This window comes from Saimiri boliviensis, chromosome 7, assembly GCF_048565385.1.
Source record: "Saimiri boliviensis isolate mSaiBol1 chromosome 7, mSaiBol1.pri, whole genome shotgun sequence".
In the NCBI taxonomy this organism is placed as follows: Eukaryota; Metazoa; Chordata; class Mammalia; order Primates; family Cebidae; genus Saimiri; species Saimiri boliviensis.
In genome coordinates, this window is record NC_133455.1 from 81,172,075 (window position 1) to 81,195,625 (window position 23,551).

The 23,551-nt window shown below is 36.4% G+C and overlaps 1 protein-coding gene and 1 long non-coding RNA gene across 5 annotated transcripts in view; both read right to left on the bottom strand.

Annotated features, from left to right (window-relative positions):
• Window positions 1-23,551, bottom strand: part of GRIP1 (glutamate receptor interacting protein 1) — a 713,425-nt gene that overhangs the window by 623,181 nt on the left and 66,693 nt on the right. The window lies entirely within an intron of this gene.
• The window catches only part of LOC141585144 (uncharacterized), an 83,589-nt gene that overhangs the window by 21,440 nt on the left and 38,598 nt on the right, over window positions 1-23,551 (bottom strand). Inside the window, exon 1 of the long non-coding RNA XR_012518479.1 lies at window positions 1-23,551. This exon is cut by the window's left edge and continues 15,926 nt beyond it; it is cut by the window's right edge and continues 38,598 nt beyond it. This is a non-coding gene — a long non-coding RNA (uncharacterized LOC141585144).

A 23,551-nucleotide genomic window follows, 5' to 3' on the forward strand; every position in this document is an offset into this window, starting at 1 on the left:
CATGATTAAGTTTAGGTCAAACTTTCCAAAAGATACATCATAAGCCTCCTAAATTTACATTTTTTAGGATAAAATTATTATAAAGAACATCCATTAAGTTCTATAACATATCCCCCTAACTTCTTTAAAATGTAACATAAAGGTCACAGAAAAGTATACAAATGATTAGATGAAGAGTTTAATGAATACACTCAAGTTATGAGTCTCTAGATTAGGAACTGGCACAGTACCAGAACCTGGCAGACCCCATGGTGCCCCTTCTGAGTGTTTACATCTCCCTGAAGGACACCATAATTTTGACTTTTAACACCATAGATTAGTTTTGTCCATTTTTAAATTTATATAAATGGGAATCATACAATACATGCTTTTTTGTATCTGGCTTCTTTTTCTCATTGTTATGTTGTTGCATGTAAGAATAATAGCCAATTTAAGACATAACACCCAAGTTTTACATCACTAAAGAATGTCTTCTTTTTATTACTACAGTCAGTTCTAGAGCTGAGCATTTTTGCAGGGGGGAGGGAGTGTCTTGCTCTTTCACCCAGGCTAGACTGCAGTGGAACAATCACAGCTTACTGTGGTCTTGAACTCCTAGGCTCAAGTGATCCTCCCACCTCAGCCTCTTGAGTAGCTAAGACTACACGTGCACACTACCATAACTGGCTAATTTTTTTTTTCATTTTTATTTTTTGTAGAGATGAAGTCTGGCTATGTTGCCCAGAGTGATCTCAAACTCTTAAGCTCAAGCAAAGCTCCTGCCTTGGCCTTCAAATGTGCTAGGATTACAGGCCGGAACTATCATACCTGGCCTGGGCTCTTCTTTTCACAAAGTTTTACATTTTAGACTTCAAATCCAAACCCAGAAACTATGCCAACAAGAGTTAATAAATAGACTCAACACTGGGAATTTTTCAGATTACTTTTTGATATGTAAAGTGCATATTCACACACAGAAGCAAGGAACTATTTTTTATTACACTAAAAAAAATTAAAAAGCACTATTCACTAATACTTTTGAAAGTCTGATTTAAAAGCACTTCTACAGTGATGAACTGTAAGTGGTTTGAATCATAAACCAAAATAAAAAGCACATACATCAAATCAAACACATGTAACTTCGATTTACCTATTTTTGACCACGTAATTTGAAATGACCACTCTCTCTCCCTGCTCAGCCTCTGTCTTATATGTTAACATCTCAAGTCTCCCTCAAACTGCCCATATTTTTCCCAAGGAGGAAATGCTACTGCATAGCTGACAGGGCCCAGGCATCAGGCTTTGCATTCATTTCTCTCACTGGTCTCAGATTAGCTGTCTACTATTTTGTCCCAAACATTAAATGTTACTAGATTTCAGCCAAAAAAAAAAAAAAAAGAAGTGTTGGCTTCAAAAGATAAGACAAAAAGTAGATAAAAATAACTAATGGGGGAAAAACCCATTTTAAAAAATACTACATTTCCACCAGCTTGGTCATTTTCCTCTTGTGCAATGACATTTCATTTTCTTTCACTTGATCTGACTTCTAACCAAGTTCCTTCTTAAATTACAGGAGCTAAGCCTTTAAAAATTTTATCTGCAGGTTTCAGGATCCACAGGGACAAATGGCAAAGTGGTAGACCGTGACACAGCCTCAGACCAAGCCCACAGACGCCGGCCAAGCTTTATGCCTCCAGCAGCATGCCTCAGTCTCTGTGCTAGGTCAGTAGCTTTACACCATCTGGGTTTGTCCCCCAGGATATATGATTTACTGAACCTGCTGGGATCCCATGTGTGACTCTTCTAAAGAATTAAACAGAAAATACACTTTTTTTCCTGTATAGCAGTAAATCCCAAACATTTTGATCCCCATGACCCCACTTGAGGATTTATATAATATCCCCAAACCACAAAACTTCTCTTCTTAAAAAAAAAAAAAAAAAAAAAAAAAAGAGTCACCTGTCATCTTGCAGGTACCATTACCACTAGATAATTCTGAAATTACTTTTGCTCTTATATGAATTCACACGTCTTGGCAAGGCAAAAAAAACTCAGTGAGTAAATGCAGGAGTGAAAATGAGTTGGCTACCCTAGTTTATAGAATACCCCATATAAACCACCATGAAAAAGTTAGAGCACTACAGCTGCTGTCTTCAGGAACCAATCAAAACATCTCTCAAGCCCTCCGAGGGCTCCAAACCTCAGGGTTTTGTTGTGGTGGTGGTGGTGGTGGTGGTGGTGGTGGTGGTGATTCGTATCACGGCCATGAAGTCATACAGAACAAACCTCAGTTTTGAAAGACACCATGTTATGGGTTTAACTGTATCCCACAGAAAGATATGTATCTCTATCTATGACGTAAATGTGATTTTATTTGGAAATACAGTCTTTGCAGATGTAATCAAGTTAAGATGAAGTCACTAGTAAACCCTAATCCAACATGACGGCTGTCCTTACAACAGGAAAATGATATACGACATATGAAAACAGACACACAGGGAGAATGCCATGTGATGAGAGGCAGAAACTGCTGAGATGCAGCTGCAAGCTAAGGACCACCAGAGATGGATGACCAACCTTAGAAGCTAGGAAGGGGCAAGGGAGGACTCTACCTAGAGTCTCAGAGGGAACCTGGCCCTGCTATCACCTTGACTTTGGACTTCTAGCCTCCAGAACTGAAGGAGAATAAATGTCTGTTGTTTTAGGTCACCCAACTTGTATAGCCCTAGGAAGCAAATACACACTAGGATGATTATGTCAGGAGAATGCCAGTGAGGCTTCTAAGCACCCCTCTTTTGTAAGACTTCAGACTGCCAGATCAGAAGACTCACAATCTGGTACCACTCACTAAGTCTGTTCAATTCTCAGTTATCTATGAGGACATGAAATGCTATAAACAGTTAATCTCTTTGCCTCTGAAAAAGTATTTTGTCCTTCTATTTGAATGTAAGTGACTGGCATTCTGGAAATTTACCACACTTCAAACAATAATGATAGCTTACATATATTGAGAGCTTACCACTCACCAGATGCTCCTTTAAGAATTCATATGTATTACCTCATTTAATTCTTACAAGTTTGTGAAATAAAATATTATCCTTATTATATAAATGAGAAAACAGACAAGAAAAAACTAACTTGACCAAGGTCACATAGTTAAAAAGCATCAGAACCACAATATGACAACCTCAGGCAGGCTGACTCCAGAGCCAGCTTCTTCACCAGCATGCCTCTATTACTAATCTACACTGGATGAAATTTTGATTATTCAGTTCATCCATGTTAATGTTTCTACTCAGTGTCTTTTATCATCCTCTGCTCTTGTGACTTGTTCTCCATTTCCAAATTGGCCAAATTACCACTAGACAACATAAAGGACCCATATATAACAGAGCGAAATCCCTTCTGCAAATGTGCTGTTTCCTACCTTTCCTAGGGCAAAGAGGTTAAGTATTTTGGTTTAAAAGGCCTTCTATTCCAAATGAATTATAGTAATCAAAGCTCCTATTTATGTCAACCAAGCACTTAAGCAGAGAAGGTGACAATGTCAGCAAGTCTCGTTCAAGTGCTTAATGTGCATCATCTCTAATCAGGAGTTGGCCATGCAGTAGAGCAATCTTCCCTATGATCTACAAGCTGGAAGTGATCCCTTCCTCTCTCGAATTCTCCTTAATACATAGTGCTTATTATGACTTTTTTAAAAAAATAAAAAAACTATCTTCTTATAATTATTTGTGTTCCCATGTTACTTCTCTTTTCACATTGTAAATTCCTTAATTTCAAAACCACACTTTTATGTCTGTCTCCCTCACAGCAACTTCCTTGGTGCCTTGCATAAAGCAAATGTTCAAAATATATTTTTTGAATGAATAACTGGACAAGTACAAATGACTATAACATTAAGCAACTAATCCTTTATAATAATATGCTGAATTCTAGAGATAGACTAATCAGTGTACTCAAATGGACAAAAAAAGGAATTTCACCTAAAGAGTAAGTTCCTATGTATTACCAAAATTGTAATTTAGACTTCAGGTTGAAAAGCAGAAAAAAAAAAAATTTAGCTTTACGGCAAGGTTCTGGTATACCTAACCCAAAGACAGTTTAAAAAGACAAAGCCTCTACTTCCAAGGATGAACAAAACTATAATTTTTCAAAAATAAAGGAAGTCACACTGTTCAATTGGTGTAGGTATTCCAACAACACAGTTGCAGGAGGCCTCAACATTGCTGAGAAAAGAAAAAGTAAAATGCTTAAACGTTAGGCTTCTACACTCTCAATCTCAGAATTCATATGCCTGGGCTACATTGTGCTATATCAAGAAAAATCACTGCTATTACCTTCAGGGAAACTGAATTCTAGTTCCAGCTCTGCTACATAGTAATGGGAAAGCCACCTTTCATTGAGAACTTACAAAGAACACTGTTACACCATATTATCTCATTTAATTTGGATAATAACTCTGTGACTTTGCTGAGAAAACAGAAGGCCAAAAGTGTTAATTCACTCATTTAATAGGTGGCAGACTTAGCACTGAAATCCAGTTATTTCTATCTGCAAACTCTACACTTTTTTTTTTTTTTTTTTTTTACTCTCTGCAATAGCAATGGCTAACTGCATACCCAATATCCAATCTCCCTGTCTTGATTTTGTGTGTGATGGGAGCATAAAAATTAAAATCATTCACCTTCCTAGACTCCTGTGATAGGCAACTTCTAGGATGGCTCTTAACGTTCCCCACCTCCTGATAGTCATGTCCTTATATATTCCCCTCTAGCTGAGTGTGGGCTGGGCCTAGTGACACCTATAACAAATAGAACAAGGCAAAAGTGTTATAATGTTACTTCCGGACTTAGGCTGAAAGAAACTGGCTTCCATTTAGTCTGCTTTCTCTCATTCTGCTGCTCACTCTAAGAGAAGTCATCTACCATGTTATGACCTGCCCTGTGGAAGAGGCCCCTCATGGCAAGAAACGGGGAACTTCACCCAACAGTAAGTCAGAAACTGCAGCTGTCAGTCCAATGACCCTTAAGAAATTCAATTCTTCCAACAATCACATGAGTGAGCTTAGAAGTGGGTTCACCCCTACTCAAGTCTTCAAATGAAACTGCAGCCCCAACTGATGCCTTGATTGTTTCCTTGTGAGAGACCTTGAGACACAGGCACCCAGCTAAGCTGTTACTCAATTTCTGACCCACAGGAACTTTGAAACAATAAGCGTTTGTGGTTCTAAGCTGCTAAGATGGGATAACTGGTTATCCAACAATTCCTAACACAATTCCTTTGAAGTTAGTAGGGGCCATATGACTTATAAGATGTAAGCAGCAGTCTAATGAATAGGGCTACTAGAAAAGCTACCGTTTTCTTGATTTAAAAAAAGGGATAAAATCAGGTTTCATTAGCTTCTGGCACTTTTCCCTCCTCCTTCTTCCTTCCTGAAATGTATATGCCATGCCTGCAGTTGGAGCTGTCATCTTATATCCATGAGCACAAAACCTACGTGAACTCGGGTCCCTTATGGCATCATGGCAGTGCCATCTCAGCACTGGACTGCCTTTCTCTTGACATTTTGTTACAAAAGAAAAAGAAACCTCCTTTGGGTCCTATTATTTACAGTCAAGTGGAATCCTAACTAAGTTACTCCTTTTCCAGCTTTGGCTGGAGCAGTTTTCTTTCCTCTATAAATTAAGAGATTGATAACATTCTCCCTTCCTACTCAGACAGGTGTGTTGAAGTGTTTTGTTCCTATAAAATGCCATATAAATATAAGGTATTGTTATTATTATTTTAAGAGCTCAAAATATTATTAACATTTAATGACAAAACCAGTTGTAATATTACTGACAATGAATGGACATGTTTAAGTAATTTTAACTCTTAGCAATATTATTTAAGAACTCAATTTACTAGTAAATGTTTTTTCACTAAAATAAAATACTTTACGTAATTATTTTAATAACTGCATCATGATAGAGCTTTTTTATTTACTGTAACTTAATAATATAACCAACATAAAGTTTTAAATATTTTCCCTCTGTTTTATATAGATTTGATAGAGTTTATCTACATTTTCAAAATAATTCAGAAAGTATCTGAAATAAAAGCCCAATCAGTTAAATTTAATGCATACACTTCATCAGCCAGCATCATCTGTGTAACCTACAGGGTACTGTGCATGAAGTGATTAAACAGTATTGCCCTTGGCTGCTGATATTCAGGGTATACTTAATAGTCTTGCCCAGGGAGTATCCTGGTGTCTGTTTTTGCACAATGGCATATCTATTTTCAAATCTGACTCCAGGCAGAAAGCACCTCTTCCTACCAAGGGAGATTTAAAACCCCACTCCTATCTTTGCAGCACACAGAAGACGTCTATTATAGCAAAGAAAACAAAGATGGGGATGTTCAGGTTAGAGATACAACATTTTGTGACCACAGCCAGCAATTTGCAGAACAAACCCAAGAGAAGCAAAGCCACACTTAGAAATCCACAGACAAATTAAGCCTCTAGTCTATACTTAAAAGACTGTATTTCAAAAGCATAAGCAAAGAGGAAGACATAGTTATAATGAGCCTACAGCAAAACCTAGACATCCCAGCAGCTGCAAAAGCACGGGGAAAATCCAGTCTGGACCAGAATTATTTCCCTCTCCCCACTGATTAAAGCCTCTCATCAGAGCATCTGATGAAGATAAATCTGGAACTAGTCTCAAAAGTCATGCTGTGTAGCCTGTCCAATTTATCATATGTAAGAACATGTAGAAAGCTATGAGGTAATCATAATCAGCTGTGGGTTGACTGCTCTCAACAGATCTTTAGATTGTCTTCATAAAACATCAGAGGCACAGTGATGCTGAAATATCTTACACTTATTGAGTGCTTACTCTGTGCCAGGTATTGTTCTAAGAGCTTTACGTGTGCTAACTCATTTAATACTCACAACGGCTCTACGAGGTAATTATATTAGGATTAACCCCATTTTACAGATGAAAAAACTAAGTAACTTGCCCAGGAACTAGAAGTTAATAGAGCTGTATAGCCTCACTCTCAACCACACTAAAAACCCATTCAGATTGTATTATCTGTTGACTAAATCCCATGAATTTTGTCTGCCTATTAGAGTCAAGATATTCTTCCCTAGTGTACTCAATCTAAGTAAGTAGCCCCTCTTATAGAAATGTGATTAATAAGGCTTATTTATATCTGGGTATGCTAGCCCATGCATTCTGGTTACCTACCGCTGTGAAATAAACTATCCCAAACTTGGTTTCAAACTACAGAATTTATTTTATTTTACTCATGAATCTGCAATCTAGACAGGGCTCCTCTCTGACCCACATATTGTCATCTGGGGTGGCTAAAACACAGTGGGGAGGAGGTGGTTCTATGCCTTAGAATCATCTGAAAACTTACTCACTCTTTGAGGTGATGCTTGCTGCTAGGTAGAACCTTGGGTTGGGACATCAGCCAGTATACGTACACATTTTCTCACAGCATGCTGGCTGGATTCCAAGCAGCACGCCTAAGGAATAAGGTGGAAGTAGTAAATGGCATTTTTATGACCTAGCTTTAGAAGTCACATAGTATCACTTGCAACTGCTGGTCAAGGCAGTCACAAAGGCAGCCCAAGCTCAAAGAGGAAAGACAGAGGCCCCACCAATCAATGGAAAGAATGTCAATTTATATTGTATGAAGAGCTTGCAGTGTGAGATATATTGTGGCAGCCACCTTTGGAAAATATATCACAAGAAGGCAATTAAAGCTGTTCAAAATCTAAACATAATGAACCTACACAATAAATAAAGTAAATCAGTGATATCAGCATTATCCTACTATAATTAAACATCTCAGGAGTTATTGTTAAAATAAAATTGTCACTGTTTAAATTTCCTTCTATTGTAGAGCTCTAAGACATGTTCATTTACAACTTAATTATATCTGATGCAATCTCAACTTCCTGGGTACCAAATTTGAGACTAAATCACCCTTCTAATGGGAACTGTTCGAGAAATAAGGACTGATACCATTAAAGTTTAGATTTTTCTCTTATCATGTTAAAGTGGAAAAATGAGCACTGCCACTCAGGCTTTCAAAGATAAAACGACATTTTCATTAACACCTACTTCCTCTGAGACATCTCATCCTGTGCTAAAAAAGCACTGTAAATCAAAATCTTGGTTTGTTTAATCAAGATGGCATGTCGTTTGTAGATCCTTCACTGAGGACACTGAAAAACAACTCCATCACTGTAATGCGTGTGCCTCTCGACAACCGGCAGTAACAGTTATTGATTTCATTTTGATTAAAAGTACTAAGTAGTTTTGTGTCTAAAATTCGGGGTCATCTTTTTAAAAATGTGCTGCTTACTTCTTCTCATCCTGATTTTCGCCCTTGAAATATGCTCTTCTCCAGCCTAAAATGGCTTGCCCCTGGCAGACCTAAATCTAATATATTACTTAATCACAAATTTTGATTCCTATAGTCCTTCTGAATGCACATCACCATCCAAGCAAGTGATACACTTGTGTGGCAAAATTCTTATCTAAAAAATCATTTGGAGACATTTGGAATTCCCAATAGAAATTCTAGGAAGCTCAGAAACATCATATAAATCTAAAAAGACAGTATATAAGAGTTTTACTTGTTTAGGGTCTGTTGGACAAATAAAGGTTTCATCAAGAGTACTTGTGCCTTCTGGCTTACAGCAAAGCCTAAGCAGGGGTCAGAAGAGGGTGAAATACATGGGAATAGAGCTGAAGGAATAGAGCTGAACTCCTAGATGTTTCTAGGAAAGCACGGGGAATAAGAATCTGAGAGAGAATATCAAGGGAGTAGGTTGGGAGGTTGAAATATAATTCATTGTCTCCTGCTACCAGAATGTAAGTTCTGTGAAGACAAGGATTATTGTTGGTTTGTTCACTGTGATACCCCCAACACCTAGAACAGTGCCTCTCTGGTAGTAAATACTCAACCAGTACCTGTTGAAAGAACCAATGATACTGACAGATGGTAATAATTCTTGAGATACAGTACAATGAGAGATGGGAATCCAGACTTTTACTTTTTTGACAGCAGAGACTGTTCTTTAGACCTTGCCTTCTTATCAACCTACTCATTCTTTCTCCTTCCATATAAGTCTCAGCCAGAGTAGAATGCTAAGCTTCTCTGCTTTCTGGAGAGTGAGACGCAGAGAACTGCCTCCCCTTACAAATGTGAAGGAACAGAGATAAGTTTTTCAGAGAGAAAATCTACCCACATCAATGAGACAGGTCATCTTTGCAATCCAACTGCAAGTATTCCATCCCAACCAGTATCTTCTCCAAAGGAGCATTACTTAGCCTGGTTTTATCAACAGCCTACTAAGCTGACCTTTCATTAAGAGGGTCATAAGTCCACCGAGTGTCACCAAAGAGTAGTACTCACTCATTTCCGATTCTCCCTGAGCCTAGCAAAAATTAGCAAGTTAGAAAATATTCTCTCTCAGTCCCTCTTTTTCTGCCATTCTTATCAACTACTGCTTTTGGGAATGCCCAGTCAGCAGCACTACAAGAACATGTGCAAAAGCCTGGGAAAGCCATGGGATGAACACTTTCCCTTCCTTTGCGCCCTCGGTAAATGTAGCCTGATTTCCAGGTCTGCAGTAGTCAATAGGTAGTTAGGTAAGGTCAGTTTCTTTAGCCCCCAGGGTCTCTGTTTCCTCATTTATAAAACTAGAGGTCAGAACAAAAGAAACAAGTGTCAAAAGAAACAATAAATAAACTTAAGAGTTTCTTCTAGTAGCAAATTCTTCAAATCAATAAGTAATTAAGAAAGGACTCCAAACAATAATCTTTCCCGATAGTGTAAAATAATGGTGCTAGTTAATTCTTTCTTTCAATCTAATGGTGCCACTTATTCCTTGATCAATAAATATGCAAATAACCAGCCTGGGTGATGGGAGTGAAACCCTGTCTCAAAAAAATAAATAAGCAAATAAACATGCAAATATTTACTAGGAACTCACATAGCCTGTGCTACTTCTCTGGTGTTCTAGAAATTCTTTTTTTTTTCTTTTCTTTTTTTTTTTTTTTGTTGTTGTTGTTGTTGTTGTTGTTGTTGTTAGACAGGGGTTTCACTCTGTCATCCAGGCTGGAATGCAGTGGCACAATCTCGGCTCACTGCAAACTCTGCCTCCTGGGCTCAGGTAACTCATCCACGTTAGCCTCCAGAGTAGCTAGGACTATAGGTAGGCACGACCACACCTGGCTAATTTTTTAATTTTTGTAGAAATGAGATTTCCCATGTTGCACAGACTGGCCTTGAATTCCTGGACTCAAATGATCGCCTGCTTCGGCCTCCCAAAGTACTGGGATTACAGGTGTGAGCCACCACACCCAGCTAAGGACCTGTATTTTTAAGTGATAGCTGGTTGAGTTTGGTTCCATGTTTTAGGAGTTTTCAGTTCTTATTTCAAATTCTGATATATAGTATGGTTTGTTCATTTATCCAGTTATTCAAGGGGCAGTTAAATACTTTTTTATAAACTTTCAATAAAGAAAGATTTTTGATGGCTTTATAATGGAAGATGTTTAGTTTTGAGATCTGCTAACATGCATAACTCTGAACCAGAACAATGGATAGGCAAGCTAAATGCTGATTATAAGTTTCATCTACAAATATTACCAGAAATTAAATCTCTTCTTCATCACCACTTGCTGAGCATTTACTATGGACCAGTGCAAGATTTCACCTTCTCAATAGTCCCCTAAGAAAGAGATTATTAGTCTCATTGGACAGCTTACAAAAGAGACAGGAGGTTGTGAAAGACTATACTGTGAATCACACAATCCTCCCTCTAAAGCTGTCATTCTCAAGGGTCATAGGCAATTTCCAACCAAAGTTCTAACATTTCCAAATTTTTGTGTTAATCTGATACTCTTGTGTGTACACTTGCTGCAGATTCACAATTAAAATGTAAGTGTATTCACCAGAGACCTTCTTCTTCGTTGCTACTCTGGGTAGCCAGTTGCAGCACAGTATACGAAGTTTTTACTGAACGAATGTGGTGAGGTTTCTTGCCTTGCTGAAAAGCATCAAATTTGGGAGTATCACAGTAAAGATCACTGTGTCCTTGGGAGGAAGCCATGGCTGTACAATTCTTCTTCCCTAAGCAATTAAGGGGGCGTCTGGTCTGTGCCTTCAGGGTTTGGATTAAGACCCATCTGTTTGTGCCCTTATACGAGCGGCGTGATAGCAAAATTATCTTCACTTCAGATGAATCCATCCAAATAGGTTATTAATCATCATTAAACAGAAAATCTTTATCTCACTCTTAGAGACTTTTTTAAAGCCAAGTATGGTCAGATTAATATGTAATGTTTCTAAAGTTAAGCTTCAAATTGGCTTTGGAACAACAATAAACACCGTCACTACACTAGGAAAAAAAAATAACAGAAGATATTAACTTGTTCATGGGAAATGGAATCCCTGGCTCCAACATCAACTGGCTGATAGCACCAAAACCTTTAATGGAATTTGAGTTACAACAGGAGGAATAAATACAATCAGCTCTATTGATTGCTGCAAAGTGGGAGGCAGGGAAAAAAAGTATAAATGATTTAAAAGGAATTATAAATTCCAAGGAAAAATTATAAAACTACAAATATACAATTCTATTTTGCTTAAGATTTCACAGAATTAAAATAAAGTGTTAATGCTAGTTCTAAGATTCCTACAATATAGAGATTCCTGAGACCAGCAACATATTAAATATAATTCATTAAAAACGATGGTCCAGAAGAAGGATACAAGAAATACTGTCTCAAATTCTGAAAAGTTAGAGACCTAGGAAGGTGGAATTTGTTCTGAATATTGGGGAAAGGTTCTTACTAGGCACTCACTATATGCATAGCCTTCTGCCACTTCTCTGACATTCTAGAACTTATATTTTTAAATGATATCTGTTTAAGTTTGGTTCTGTTTTAGGAATTTTTGGTTCTTGTTTCAAATTCTGATAGTATGGTTTATTCATTTATCCAGTTATTGGTGAGACAATTAATTAAGTAGTAATGTATTTAATGTATTTTACATTGACTAGGTTCCAGCTCTGGCTCAGATTCGGAAAAAAACATAGGCAATTAACATAAAGCTAGTAATATTAATGCATTTATCTACCATTGGAAAGGATAGAAAAGAAGGAAGAAGGAAGTGAACAAGTGTTGAGTATTCTATGTACCAAGCACATTGCTAGTCACTATCTAGTCGTGAGGCTCATGTAGTGCTCATCATAACCTGGAGAAGGCAGCATTATTCCCATTTTACATACACATTTCTGTTCTTCTCGCTAAGCAATAAAATGTATCTAACTATAACATACAACAGCCTAGGTGGAGGGGCTGCTTAAAGGACAAACTATTTAATGAATAATCAGCTTTTAACTTAAGTTATGTAAACTTAACATAATAACCTAAAATAGGAAAAAATCAATTAGTAATGATTAGAGACATGGCTTTGTTTGCAAATTCAGGAGAATAAGGCATTGCCACAGCAGGCAGGGAAGAAAGAAATATTTCTTCCCTATAGCTGAGTAAGAAAAAATCAAGTAGTTATACATAAGTATGACAATGGTCAAAGCCAAATACGGAATAATCAAAATACTTTACTCATTTCTGCAAACACCCATTATTTTTTAGTAAAAAAATATAAGAAAACATGAAGAAAATTTGGGCACAGCCAATTTTTCAATAATGTGCAACATATTCACACATTTATATTATGAAAGCAAAATGATTTATTAACAACAATGTTGAAATAGAGACAGCTGGATATTTAATGGTGATATACAAGCACTGTAAAAAAACAACTTAGTCCACCCAAAAATACAATTAACAATAAGTATATTTTAATCAATAGTAAACTACATCAGTAAGAACCCTGGCATTAGTCAAACTGAACACTTTTTTAATCCTCTAGAGTGTATTCAGCCAGAGCCCATCTCAAATTGGACTCCAGATTTACACCACCAATGGCTTCAATTTTAGTAGTTTCATAAAAGGGAGAATGCTTTCACAGAACAGGACACATTGAAACACCACTCAAAATATGACTTAAATAGACAGGCATTTCATGGTAATGCTGAGATACTTTTACAATCTTCACATTTCCAAGAATATTATAGGCATGTTTTCCTTAATAGACATAGACTGCACTCCAGTGAATCTTGAATCCTATTCAGAGGAAGCGCTATAGATTCCAAATGTAGATATCCAGAAACAATTGCAAAAAATCAAAGCACAATATATGAACATCAAAATTTGTGAATCTCCTCTAAAACTGTGAATTTATCCTCCGTGTGCAGCACAGTTCTTAGAGAAGCAGTAATTGTATTGATTTTAAGATAATTCAGTAACAGAACATGAAGAAGCAGGCTGCATTAGGCAATCACATCTCCCACTGGAAGTACCTGTACCCTAGAAAAACAATGTTAAGGTTTAAAAAAAATCTTTTTTTTAAAATAATACAATTCCAATGTCAGTGTGTTTGGAAACATGTCAATTCAAGAAGAAAGTATAGAGCCAAATAGGCAGCTGGCACTTTTGGAGGTATTTAAATATCAACAAGTCCTGATTACAAAGCCTGGTAAATCTATTTAAAAGGATAAGACATGTGCTACAAACTAACTAGACCTACCATATATCTATAGAACACTCCACCCAACAATTACAGAGTTATATTCTAATGCTCAACACAGAGCATTCTCCAGGCTAGACCACATGGTAGGCCATAAAGCAATCCTAAAAATACATTTTGAAGAATTGAAATGATACAAAGCATATTTTCTCACAACAGTGATCAAAATTAGAAATCAAAAACAGAAAGAAATTTGGCAAATTCACTAATATGTGGACATTTTTAAAACACACTTCCAAATAACCAAAAAAAAAAAAAAAAAAAAAAAAAAAGGCCAGGTGTGGTGGTTCACACCTATAATCCCAGCACTCTGGGGGAGCCAAGGGAGGCAGATTGTTTCAGCTCAGGAGTTTGTGACCAGCCTTTACAACATGATGAAATTGTGTATATTCCAAAAATACAAAAAATTAGCCAGGTGTGGTGGCATGCACCTGTGGTCCTAGCTACTCAGAAGGAGATCTTTTCAGCCTGGGAGGTGGAGGTTGCAGCAAGCTGAGATGGTGTTACTGCACTCCAGCCTGGGCAATAGAGCAAGACCCTGTCTCAAAAAAAAAAAAAAATCACAAGAGAAATTAGGAAACACCTTAAAATTAATGAAAATTAAAATACAACGTACCAAAAATTATAAGATATAGCAAAAGCAGTGCTTAGAGGGAAATTTATAGCTGGAAACACCTATATCAGAAGTGAGAAATATTTAAAATCAATAACCTAACGTTCCACTTTAAGACACTGGCAAAAGAAAAGGAAAACTAAACTAAAACAATTAGAAGAAAAAACTTACAAAATTTAGAACATAAATTAATAAAATAAAAATCATTTTAAGAAGAGAAAAAACGAAAAGCTAAAAGTTTGAGCTTTGAAAGGACCAACAAAATTTACAAACTTTAGGCTACACTGACCAAGGAAAACAACAACAACAACAACAAAGACTCAAATTACTAAAATCAGGATTAAACAGGCCAGGCACAGTGGCTCACAGCAGTAACCCCAGCACTTTGGGAGGCAGAGGCGGGTAGATCACCGGAGGTCAGGAGTTTGAGACCACCTGGCCAACATAGTGAAACCCCATCTCTACTAAAAATACAAAAATTCGACAGGCATAGTGGTGCATGCCTGTAATCCCAGCTACTCAGGAGGCTGTAGCAGGAGAATCACTTGAATCCTGGAGGCAGAGGTTGCAGTGAGCTGAGATCCTGCCACCGTAGGTTGTTTTGAGGCTGTCTCAAAACAAAATAAAAAATAAAAAATCAGGACTGAACAAGGAGACATTTCTACCAACCTTTCAGGAATAAAAAGGACTATAAAGAAATACTATAAAAACACTATGCCAACAAATTCAGTAATTTAGATGAAATGGACAAATTCTTAGAAAGAAATAAACTACCAAAACTGACCCAAGAAGAAACAGAAAATCTGAATAGATCTTCTAAACAACTAAACCAATTAAATCAGTAATTTTTAAACTTTCCACAAAGAAAAGCCCAGGCTTAAATGGCTTCACGGGTGAGTTTTACCAAACATTTAAAGAAGAGTTGATACTAATTCTTCACAAACTTTTACAAAGAATATAAAAAGAAAGAACACTTCGCAACACATTTCATGAGGCCAGTACTGTCTTGATACCGAAACCAGACAAGTGAAAAAAGAAAAAGAAAAAAAACTACAGGCTATTATCCCTTATAAATATAGATGCAAAACTCTGTAAAAAAAACACTGGCAAACAGACTCTAAGACCATGTAAAAATTATTATACAATGACCAAGGGGAATTTATCACAGAAATGCAAAGTTGATTCAATATCTGAAAATCAATTAAGCTAATATACCGTATCAATACAATAAAGGACAAAAACCACATGATAATGTCAATAGATGCAGAAAAAGTATCTGACAAAATAAAATAGCTTTCATGATAAAAACACTCAATAGACCAGGAATAGAGAAGAATTTCTCAACCTAATAGACAATATCTATGAAAAACTCATAGCTAACATCATGCATGATGAAAGACTATATACTTGCAATAAAAAATCTGAAAATGGAATGAAGAAAACAATTCCATTTATTTACTATAGCCTCTAAAGGAATAAGTTACTTAGAACTAAATTTAACAAAAGATATGCAAAACTTACATTCTGAATACTATAAAATGTTGTTGAACAAAATGAACAAAGATCTAAAAAATAGAAAATCTTCTGTTAAGATGGTAGTAGTCTCAAAATTAATCTACAGATTTAACATAATCTCTATCAAAATTTCAGCTCCATATTTTGCAGAAAATGACAAGCTGAATTTAAAATTATGTGGAAATTCAAGGGACCCAAAAGCCAAAATAATCTTCAAATCAAAGAAAAATGCTGGAGGATTTAGGCTTCTTGATTTCAACACTTACCACAAATCTACAGTAAATAAGACAGAGGGGTACTGACATAAGGATAGATATATAGATTAATGGAGAAGAATTATGAGTCTAGAAATAAATCCTTACATTTACGATAAATTTATTTTCAACAAGGATGCCAAGAAATCTCAATGGGGAAAAAAAAAGAGTTATTTCAACAAATGGTTCTAATACAACTGGATATTCATATACAGGAATAAAAGTTGACCTATAACTTTTTCATCCCCTCTACAAAAAAAAAAAAAAAAAAAAAAAAACCTGACTCAAAATGGATCATATCTACATGTAACAGCTAAAACTACAAAACTCACAAAAGAAATTATAACAGTAAATCATTGTGACACTGGGTTAAGCAAAACCTTATTAGATATACCAAAAACACAAGTGGCAAAAGAAAACATAAAATGAACTTCATCAAAAATTTAAAACTCTTATTATTCAAAGGACATCATCAATAAGGTGAAAATAACATCCAAAGAATAGGAGAAAAATTTTGAAAACCATACATCTGATATGGAACTTATATCTAGAATATACAAGGAACTATTAACACTCAATAACAAGAAGACAAATAATAAAAATAAAAACAGTTAAATAATCTGAACATTTCTCCAAAGAAAATTCATAAATAGCCAATGGGGACATGAAAAGATGCTTAACATCATTAGTTACCGGGGAAATGCAAATCAAAGCCACCATGAAGTACTAGTCCACATCTACTAGGATGGTGGATAATAAAAAGATAATACAAGTGTTGGACATAGAGAAATGTACATATTGCTGGTAAAAATGTAAAGTGGTGCAGCTGCTTTGGAAAACAGTTTGGCTATTCTTCATGAGGTTAAATACAGCTACCATACGATCTTGCAATTTCACTCCTGGGTATACAACCCAAGATAAATGAAAACATATTTCACACAAAACCTTGTACATGAATATCTAAACCTGCATTATTCATAATAGCAAAAATATAGGAATAACCCAAATATCCATCAACTGATGAGTGGATAAATAAAATGTAAAATGTAGTATATACATACAATGGAATATTATTTGGCAATAAAAATGTAAACTAAGAAGACAGTTGCAAAAGACCACATATTGTATGACTCCATTTATATTGACATGCCCAGAATAGGCATATCTAGAGAGACAGAAAGTGTATCAGTGGTTGTCTAGGGATAGGGATTTTTAAGAGTGGGGAGGGGAGAAAAAGGAGTGACTACTTAATTAATACAAGGTTTTCTTTTTGGAATGATGAAAATGTTCTAAAATTGATGTTGTAATGATTGAACAATTCTGTGAATATAATTAAGTCACTGGCTTGCATACTTTAAATGACTGAATAGTGTATTATGTAGATTATACTTCAATAAAGCTATTAAAAATGTGAACTAATAATTTGAAAATCTTTCACAATTAAAAGAAAAAGACAAAGTACCTGACTGCACAAAGAAGTTCTAGAGGCAGCCACATCTGAGCTGACACAGCAGAACTGAGGCACTCTGACTGTCTCTGTTGCCTAACGGCCTTGGAATCTAAAGAGCAGCCCCAGAGAATCACCTCTTCTTCATCACAGTTATCTCCACTTCATCAGTTACTCCTTTGCTACGCAAGGGAATAGAGAAGCCCAGGCCAAACTCATGGAATGCCCTCTCTCAAACTACAGGGGTAAAAATGGCATGTAGAGAAAATGGAGCAACTGGTTCCAGGAACACAGAGATTGACCCATCTTGGAAGAAAGAATGACATAAGATTGGAATTTCACCAAAAACCATACCCCATTGTTTTCACTTTCCTGAGTATTTAGAAATTACGTGGATTACCTTTACCCTTTCATTTATTCAAGTGAAAATCTACCTACTGAAAGAAGTTTGTACCATCCCCACATCTCAATCCAAACTTGAGAAAAACCTTCTGCAATTCCAGAAAGATCTGCTAGAGGCTGCTCATTTAAAAAGAAGGGAGAACCATCACTGATTTGTCATTTCCCAGGAACTGTGGCACTAGTTCCCCACACAGCAACCAGCTGAAGACCTTCAGAAGATGCATTTGGCAACAAACGGATAGAAAGGCTGATAGAGAAAAGGGTCATTCTTAAGTTTTGGCTGTCAAACACCAGACCTTATGAGCTGTGTGTTTACTGAACAATTTTTTAAAAATGAAACCCCTGACCAAATCTGCAGCACAAGACTGACAATTTATCTAAGAACTTAATACAAAATCCTCCTCTTGAGTATTTTTACAACAAGTCATGTCACACATACAGCACATGTGTTTGCTGCTTCCACCAAGATTCAAGAACATATTGTCTCCATTAAATAAGGACAGGAAAGCCAGGAGCAGTGGCACATGTCTGTAATTCTGGCTACTTAGAAGACTGAGGTGGGAAGATTGCTTGAGCCCAGGAGTTCAAGACCAGCTGGGGCAACAAACACAGTAAAACACTATCTCAGAAAATAAGAAGAACAAGAAAATAAGAAAAGTAGATGGTAAAATTAAAAAGTGATTTGAAATTATGTTCTCATCAATGTCAATATAAAACAGATTTTACACAATAGAAAATGGAATAAGAATGAAGAAAAAACTTGAGAAAACACCTAAAAGAAGAAATAAAGAGAAGAAAAGGATAAGAAACCTAAAGTTAGTCAATATGAAGGCCTGATCAGATATCCTGGCTATAAATAACAGATATTTTTGACATAGAAACCAACACAAATAAATTGGGCAAGATGAGAAAAGGAATCCCGAAGACAACTCTAGTAGGAAAATAAATCTGAGAAAAGTTAAAGACTCATCCAAAGGTCACACAACTTATAATTTGCAGAGCTGAAATACAAACCCAGGTCTCTATGGCCTCTAAATGTATGTTTTTGTTAATCACATCACACAGCTTTCAAAAGACAGACTAAAAGAAAACTTCCAAAACCTAGGAAAGGGCTGCTGTTCAAAAAGTTTCATTTAAAAAAAGAAATCTAAAGCAATATTCATAATTTACAAAATTTCAAATTTCTGAAAGCAAGACAAACTGAGTTTGGATTTTCCCCTGAAATAATAAATGCCAGAAGCCAGTGTGGTAATGTCTATAACTATGATGTCCAAAACAGTAGCTGCCAGCCATATGTGGCTATTTAAACAATGAAAATAAAATAAAGATTTTAGTTCCTCAGTGACATTAGTCATATTTCAAGGGCTCAAAAGACACATGTGGCTACTGGCTACTATATTAGACAGATACAAGACATTTATGTCACTGCAGAACATTCTATTAGACATGCTGGACCACAGAGGTCTATATAAAAGATCTTGACCAAATAATTTCATAGGAAAATTGGAATTTCTGTTTGAAGGTTAGAAAAAAAATACTTTTCAGTTATGTGCAAACTGCTGAGAAAGTATGCTACCCATGTACTTTTCTGCCAAAAAAAAAAAAAAAATGCTTGTTTATGCATGCAACCCTCCTGGGTAGTCTCACTTCAAATTCATGACCACAGATCACAAGTGGGCACTAAGAATTGCCTGGAATCCCACTGCAGATCCCTCATAAGTTCATTTTACATATTCTTTTCTCTTGCCAACGTTTCAAACTGGCCTCCCTCGACACACACGTGCCCATCACCCCACTCCCAATCACCAAAGACCTCATCTCAGTCTTCAAAGAGAAAATTAAACAGGACAGGAATCCATCTGCATCAGGCCCATATTCTGTCTTCTCTCCTTAAAAATGAAGAGTCTCAACTTCTACAAACACCAACCTTTTTTGCTGTCCTGGCCCTCTGTCCATTTCAGAGACAACACTTCTGCCATTATTTTCTCTCTCCCTGGCTGCATTAACATCTCCCTCTTCACTGAGTTGTGCCCACTAGTGTTAAATCATGCTCCAATGTCTTCTTTTAAAAAGGAGTAGTTGAGCCCTAAGTGCGCTTACGCTATCATAATCTCATTTTTCTTCTCCCTCTTAAGCTCAAAAGGACACCCCTCCTCAAAGTATGCTTTGCTGATCACCCCATCCAAAGCTGCCCACATTCTCTACCACATTAGGATGTTTTCTTCAAATAATGATAACAACAGGAAAAAATAGTTCCAAGACTGAGGAGATCTGGTCTGTCTTGTTCACATCTACATCTCAATAGAGCAAACAACAATAAAAAATAATAAGAGTTTTAATGTGCTGTGGTCCAAGCTGGGTTATTATTCAGTTTTCACAGCATTCAGAAACATATGATTAATATCTTATTTTACAGCCCAAAAAACTAAGACCCAGGGAAGTTATGCAACTTGCCCAAGGCCACACACATAGGGAAGTTGGAATTTCCATTTGAAGGTAGAGCTTCGCTAGTGGTGATGCCTTATTAGTGAGGGTAGAGCCAGGTTGAAACCCAAGTAGGCTACCTTCAAAGCCCATGCACTCAACAACTACTCTTTACTCTTTGCTGCCTCTCTATATAATAAATGGTATTCAAATACACTTTTTGTTAATTGAATGAAAATGTTTACCCAGTTATCAATAAAAAAAAAGCAAAATTCTAACTCAAGAAAGAGAAGATTAAGGATGTGAATATTAAAACCAACTATAAGTCATAAAGATAATGACAAAGGGTATTAACCATTACCAAGGAAAAGTATAGTACAGAACTATCTAATAATCAATGAACATAGGAGAGCAAAAGGAGATGCCTAAAAGAGGCAAAAGAGGATTCACAGTAAAGATACCCAAAAAGAAAACCAGAGAGAAGATATAATTATATATAACAGTTCCATCTACTAATAATTTGTGTTAATCCATGATCATAGTGTGAGATATTTTGGTAACAGATGATCACACCTGTTACACTGAACACACATTCCCCTGGTACATTTGTCTTATACCTTCCTGCACCCATAATTTTTCTCATGTTGTTCTCCTTTCAAAGCCCCCAATTGTTCTTCTTCCCTCTTAGGTGTTCCACATTCAGGAGCTCAAAGATTTCTCTTTCTTGATTTCAAAATCTTTGCTACAGCTCACAGAGTGATAGATCACATGACAACACAAATTTCTATCAGGCATTACTCTTTTCACATGTTGATTGTCACCTCGAACTAGTCAAGAACCTCCTGAGGGAAGCAACTCTCTGTGTTGTACATTTCCTTCTCTTCTCAGGGAGTAGCACAGTATTTTATAAATAAATTAGGTAAGTACTACAAGACAAAAGGAATACCACATGTGTTCAATTATCTAATATCTAGGACCATAACACATAAAAATAAAAGAATGCCATGTTTCTATGAAATGTATCATGTCAAGAATTAGCTATATTTCTCCGAATCTTCATTTTTTTTCCTAGCCAAATAACAGAAATAATATTAGCTACTACTACTATCTAACCACTTTCTTATTATTCATCTGCTAATGTGTCTAATCAACAATTTCTATCTGCCTCCAAAGCATCTTTCAAATGCCATCCCTTTGAAGAGCTGTCAATTAATTATGAGCAAGCAACTGAACTGTACTCTATAAACTTCCATGTTAGCTTTGTGGTCTAATTTAGATTGTTCTGTCTCCTCACCTGCAGCAGTTCTAGTAAAGAAGATTTTTTAACTCAGCAAGTTCATGAGGCTAATTCAACATCAGCAAGCCCAAGAGGATACTTCAAAATCAGACAACCAGTGCAAACACTGTTGAAAGGAGCTGTTACAATTCTTCTCTATTTTCTGGCTTATAGATTTTGGATATTCTGGCTTGACTCTGAATTTTTCCCAAGTTCATGATACGGGGTTGTCAGATTTTGCAAATACAAAAAAAAAAAAAAGATATCAGGTTCAATTTGAATTTTTGATAAACAATAATAATATTTCAGGATAAGGATGCCCCATGCAATATTTGGGTAAAATATTACACAAGGTATCCATATCCTAAAACATGATTTGTAATTTACCTAAAATTCTAATTTAACTGAGTATCCTGTACTTTATCTGGCAACTTGCCCTAGCAGGTAAGAATTCAAACTACCTGTATCTCTGAAACCATCTTCACTTAACAATTATATCCAACTGTCTGAACCTGTGCTTTTTTGAAATGCTTCCAGGTCAGTTCAACCTATCCCCGTCTTATACTTGCTTATACTAGCTCTGTTCCTACCAGCTATTTTTGAAACAAGTTGATTATCTCTTCAGATATGCTCTAGCTCAACTCTCTGCCTTAAAAGGGCCAACCCTCCACCAGTGTTTCCCCACATAAATTATACTAAGAGCTCATGGGCTATCTAAATTTTGTTCTATAGGCTCCAGAAGTAAAAGAAAAAGGGGGGAGGGGGGAAGCAACAAGATGCATACACAATCACTTAGAAAAAGGCAATGATGCAAGGCAATAAATATTTTCTGTGAGACCCCAGGGTTGGAAAATATTGATCCATACATTCCATCAGTGTAGACCAGAGGTCTCGAGCTGACAGACGCAGACATGCGTTATTTGGCTCACACCATGTAATCCTTTGTAGGCTTTTTAAATTTTTTCAATTAATTATACAAACATAATAATCAGGATACTATCTGAAGGCTCCCTCTGTGTTTTCTCTTGAAAAGGAAGACCCAGCAACTCTGTGCCTGCATCCCTACATGAAACTAGAGATTGGAGCTAAACAGCAGCTGCCAGAAGATGGAATAGATGTGTGTTCTCTCAAGACTCCCAAAGACTCCATTACTCACTCTTGTCTCACCTGCACCCCACTGTACATATAGCAGCCTTGGAGTCTGTTACTCTCTCATAGACACCTTGGCTTTTTACAAGTCCACACAACCAGCCAGCCCAGTTCTTCCTTTCTATCTGCAGAGATTTCATGAGTACGTACGTCCACATATCACACCTGACAGGCCCCAACCTTCCATTATCCCTACCAGTCATTCATACATTGTTCCACCCAGAGGAAGAGTATGTTCACGCAGATGTAAAAGCCGAATACAACACAAGATAGAGAGCTTTGCACATGGAAAAAGGGAAAAAAACAATATCCTGAAGAAAATACGCGCCCAGTTGTAAATCCAGAGAAAAACGTAAGGATTAGAGTCCTGAAAGTACTGTATATTGAATAAACAATATTAGATTCAAACTCAATTGGAACAAATGCGGTATTTTTGCTATTATTAGAGCAATGATAGATGCGAGCAATTCTTATTCAAAAGAATTGTATCACAACTGTTTTTTCCTACTCAAAACATAGCGTTTATGAATTGTACAATCTGTCAAAAACAAGACAACCTGAAGCAATGCATTTAAATCGGCAAACCTTCATGTTGAAATTCACTGACCTAAATATTAAAGGATGTAAATGACACGCTGCCACAAATTATACCAATAGGATACATGGTAAACACTGCACATCAGGAATGGAACAGACGGAACACAGAATGCCAGTGGAGTGCATTATCTCACACATCTATTCTGCAAACTTCCTCAACTTCTCACAAACGTTCTGTGATGCTAAACAGTAGATAATACTGGCCTTTCCCACAGAGCAATTCACAC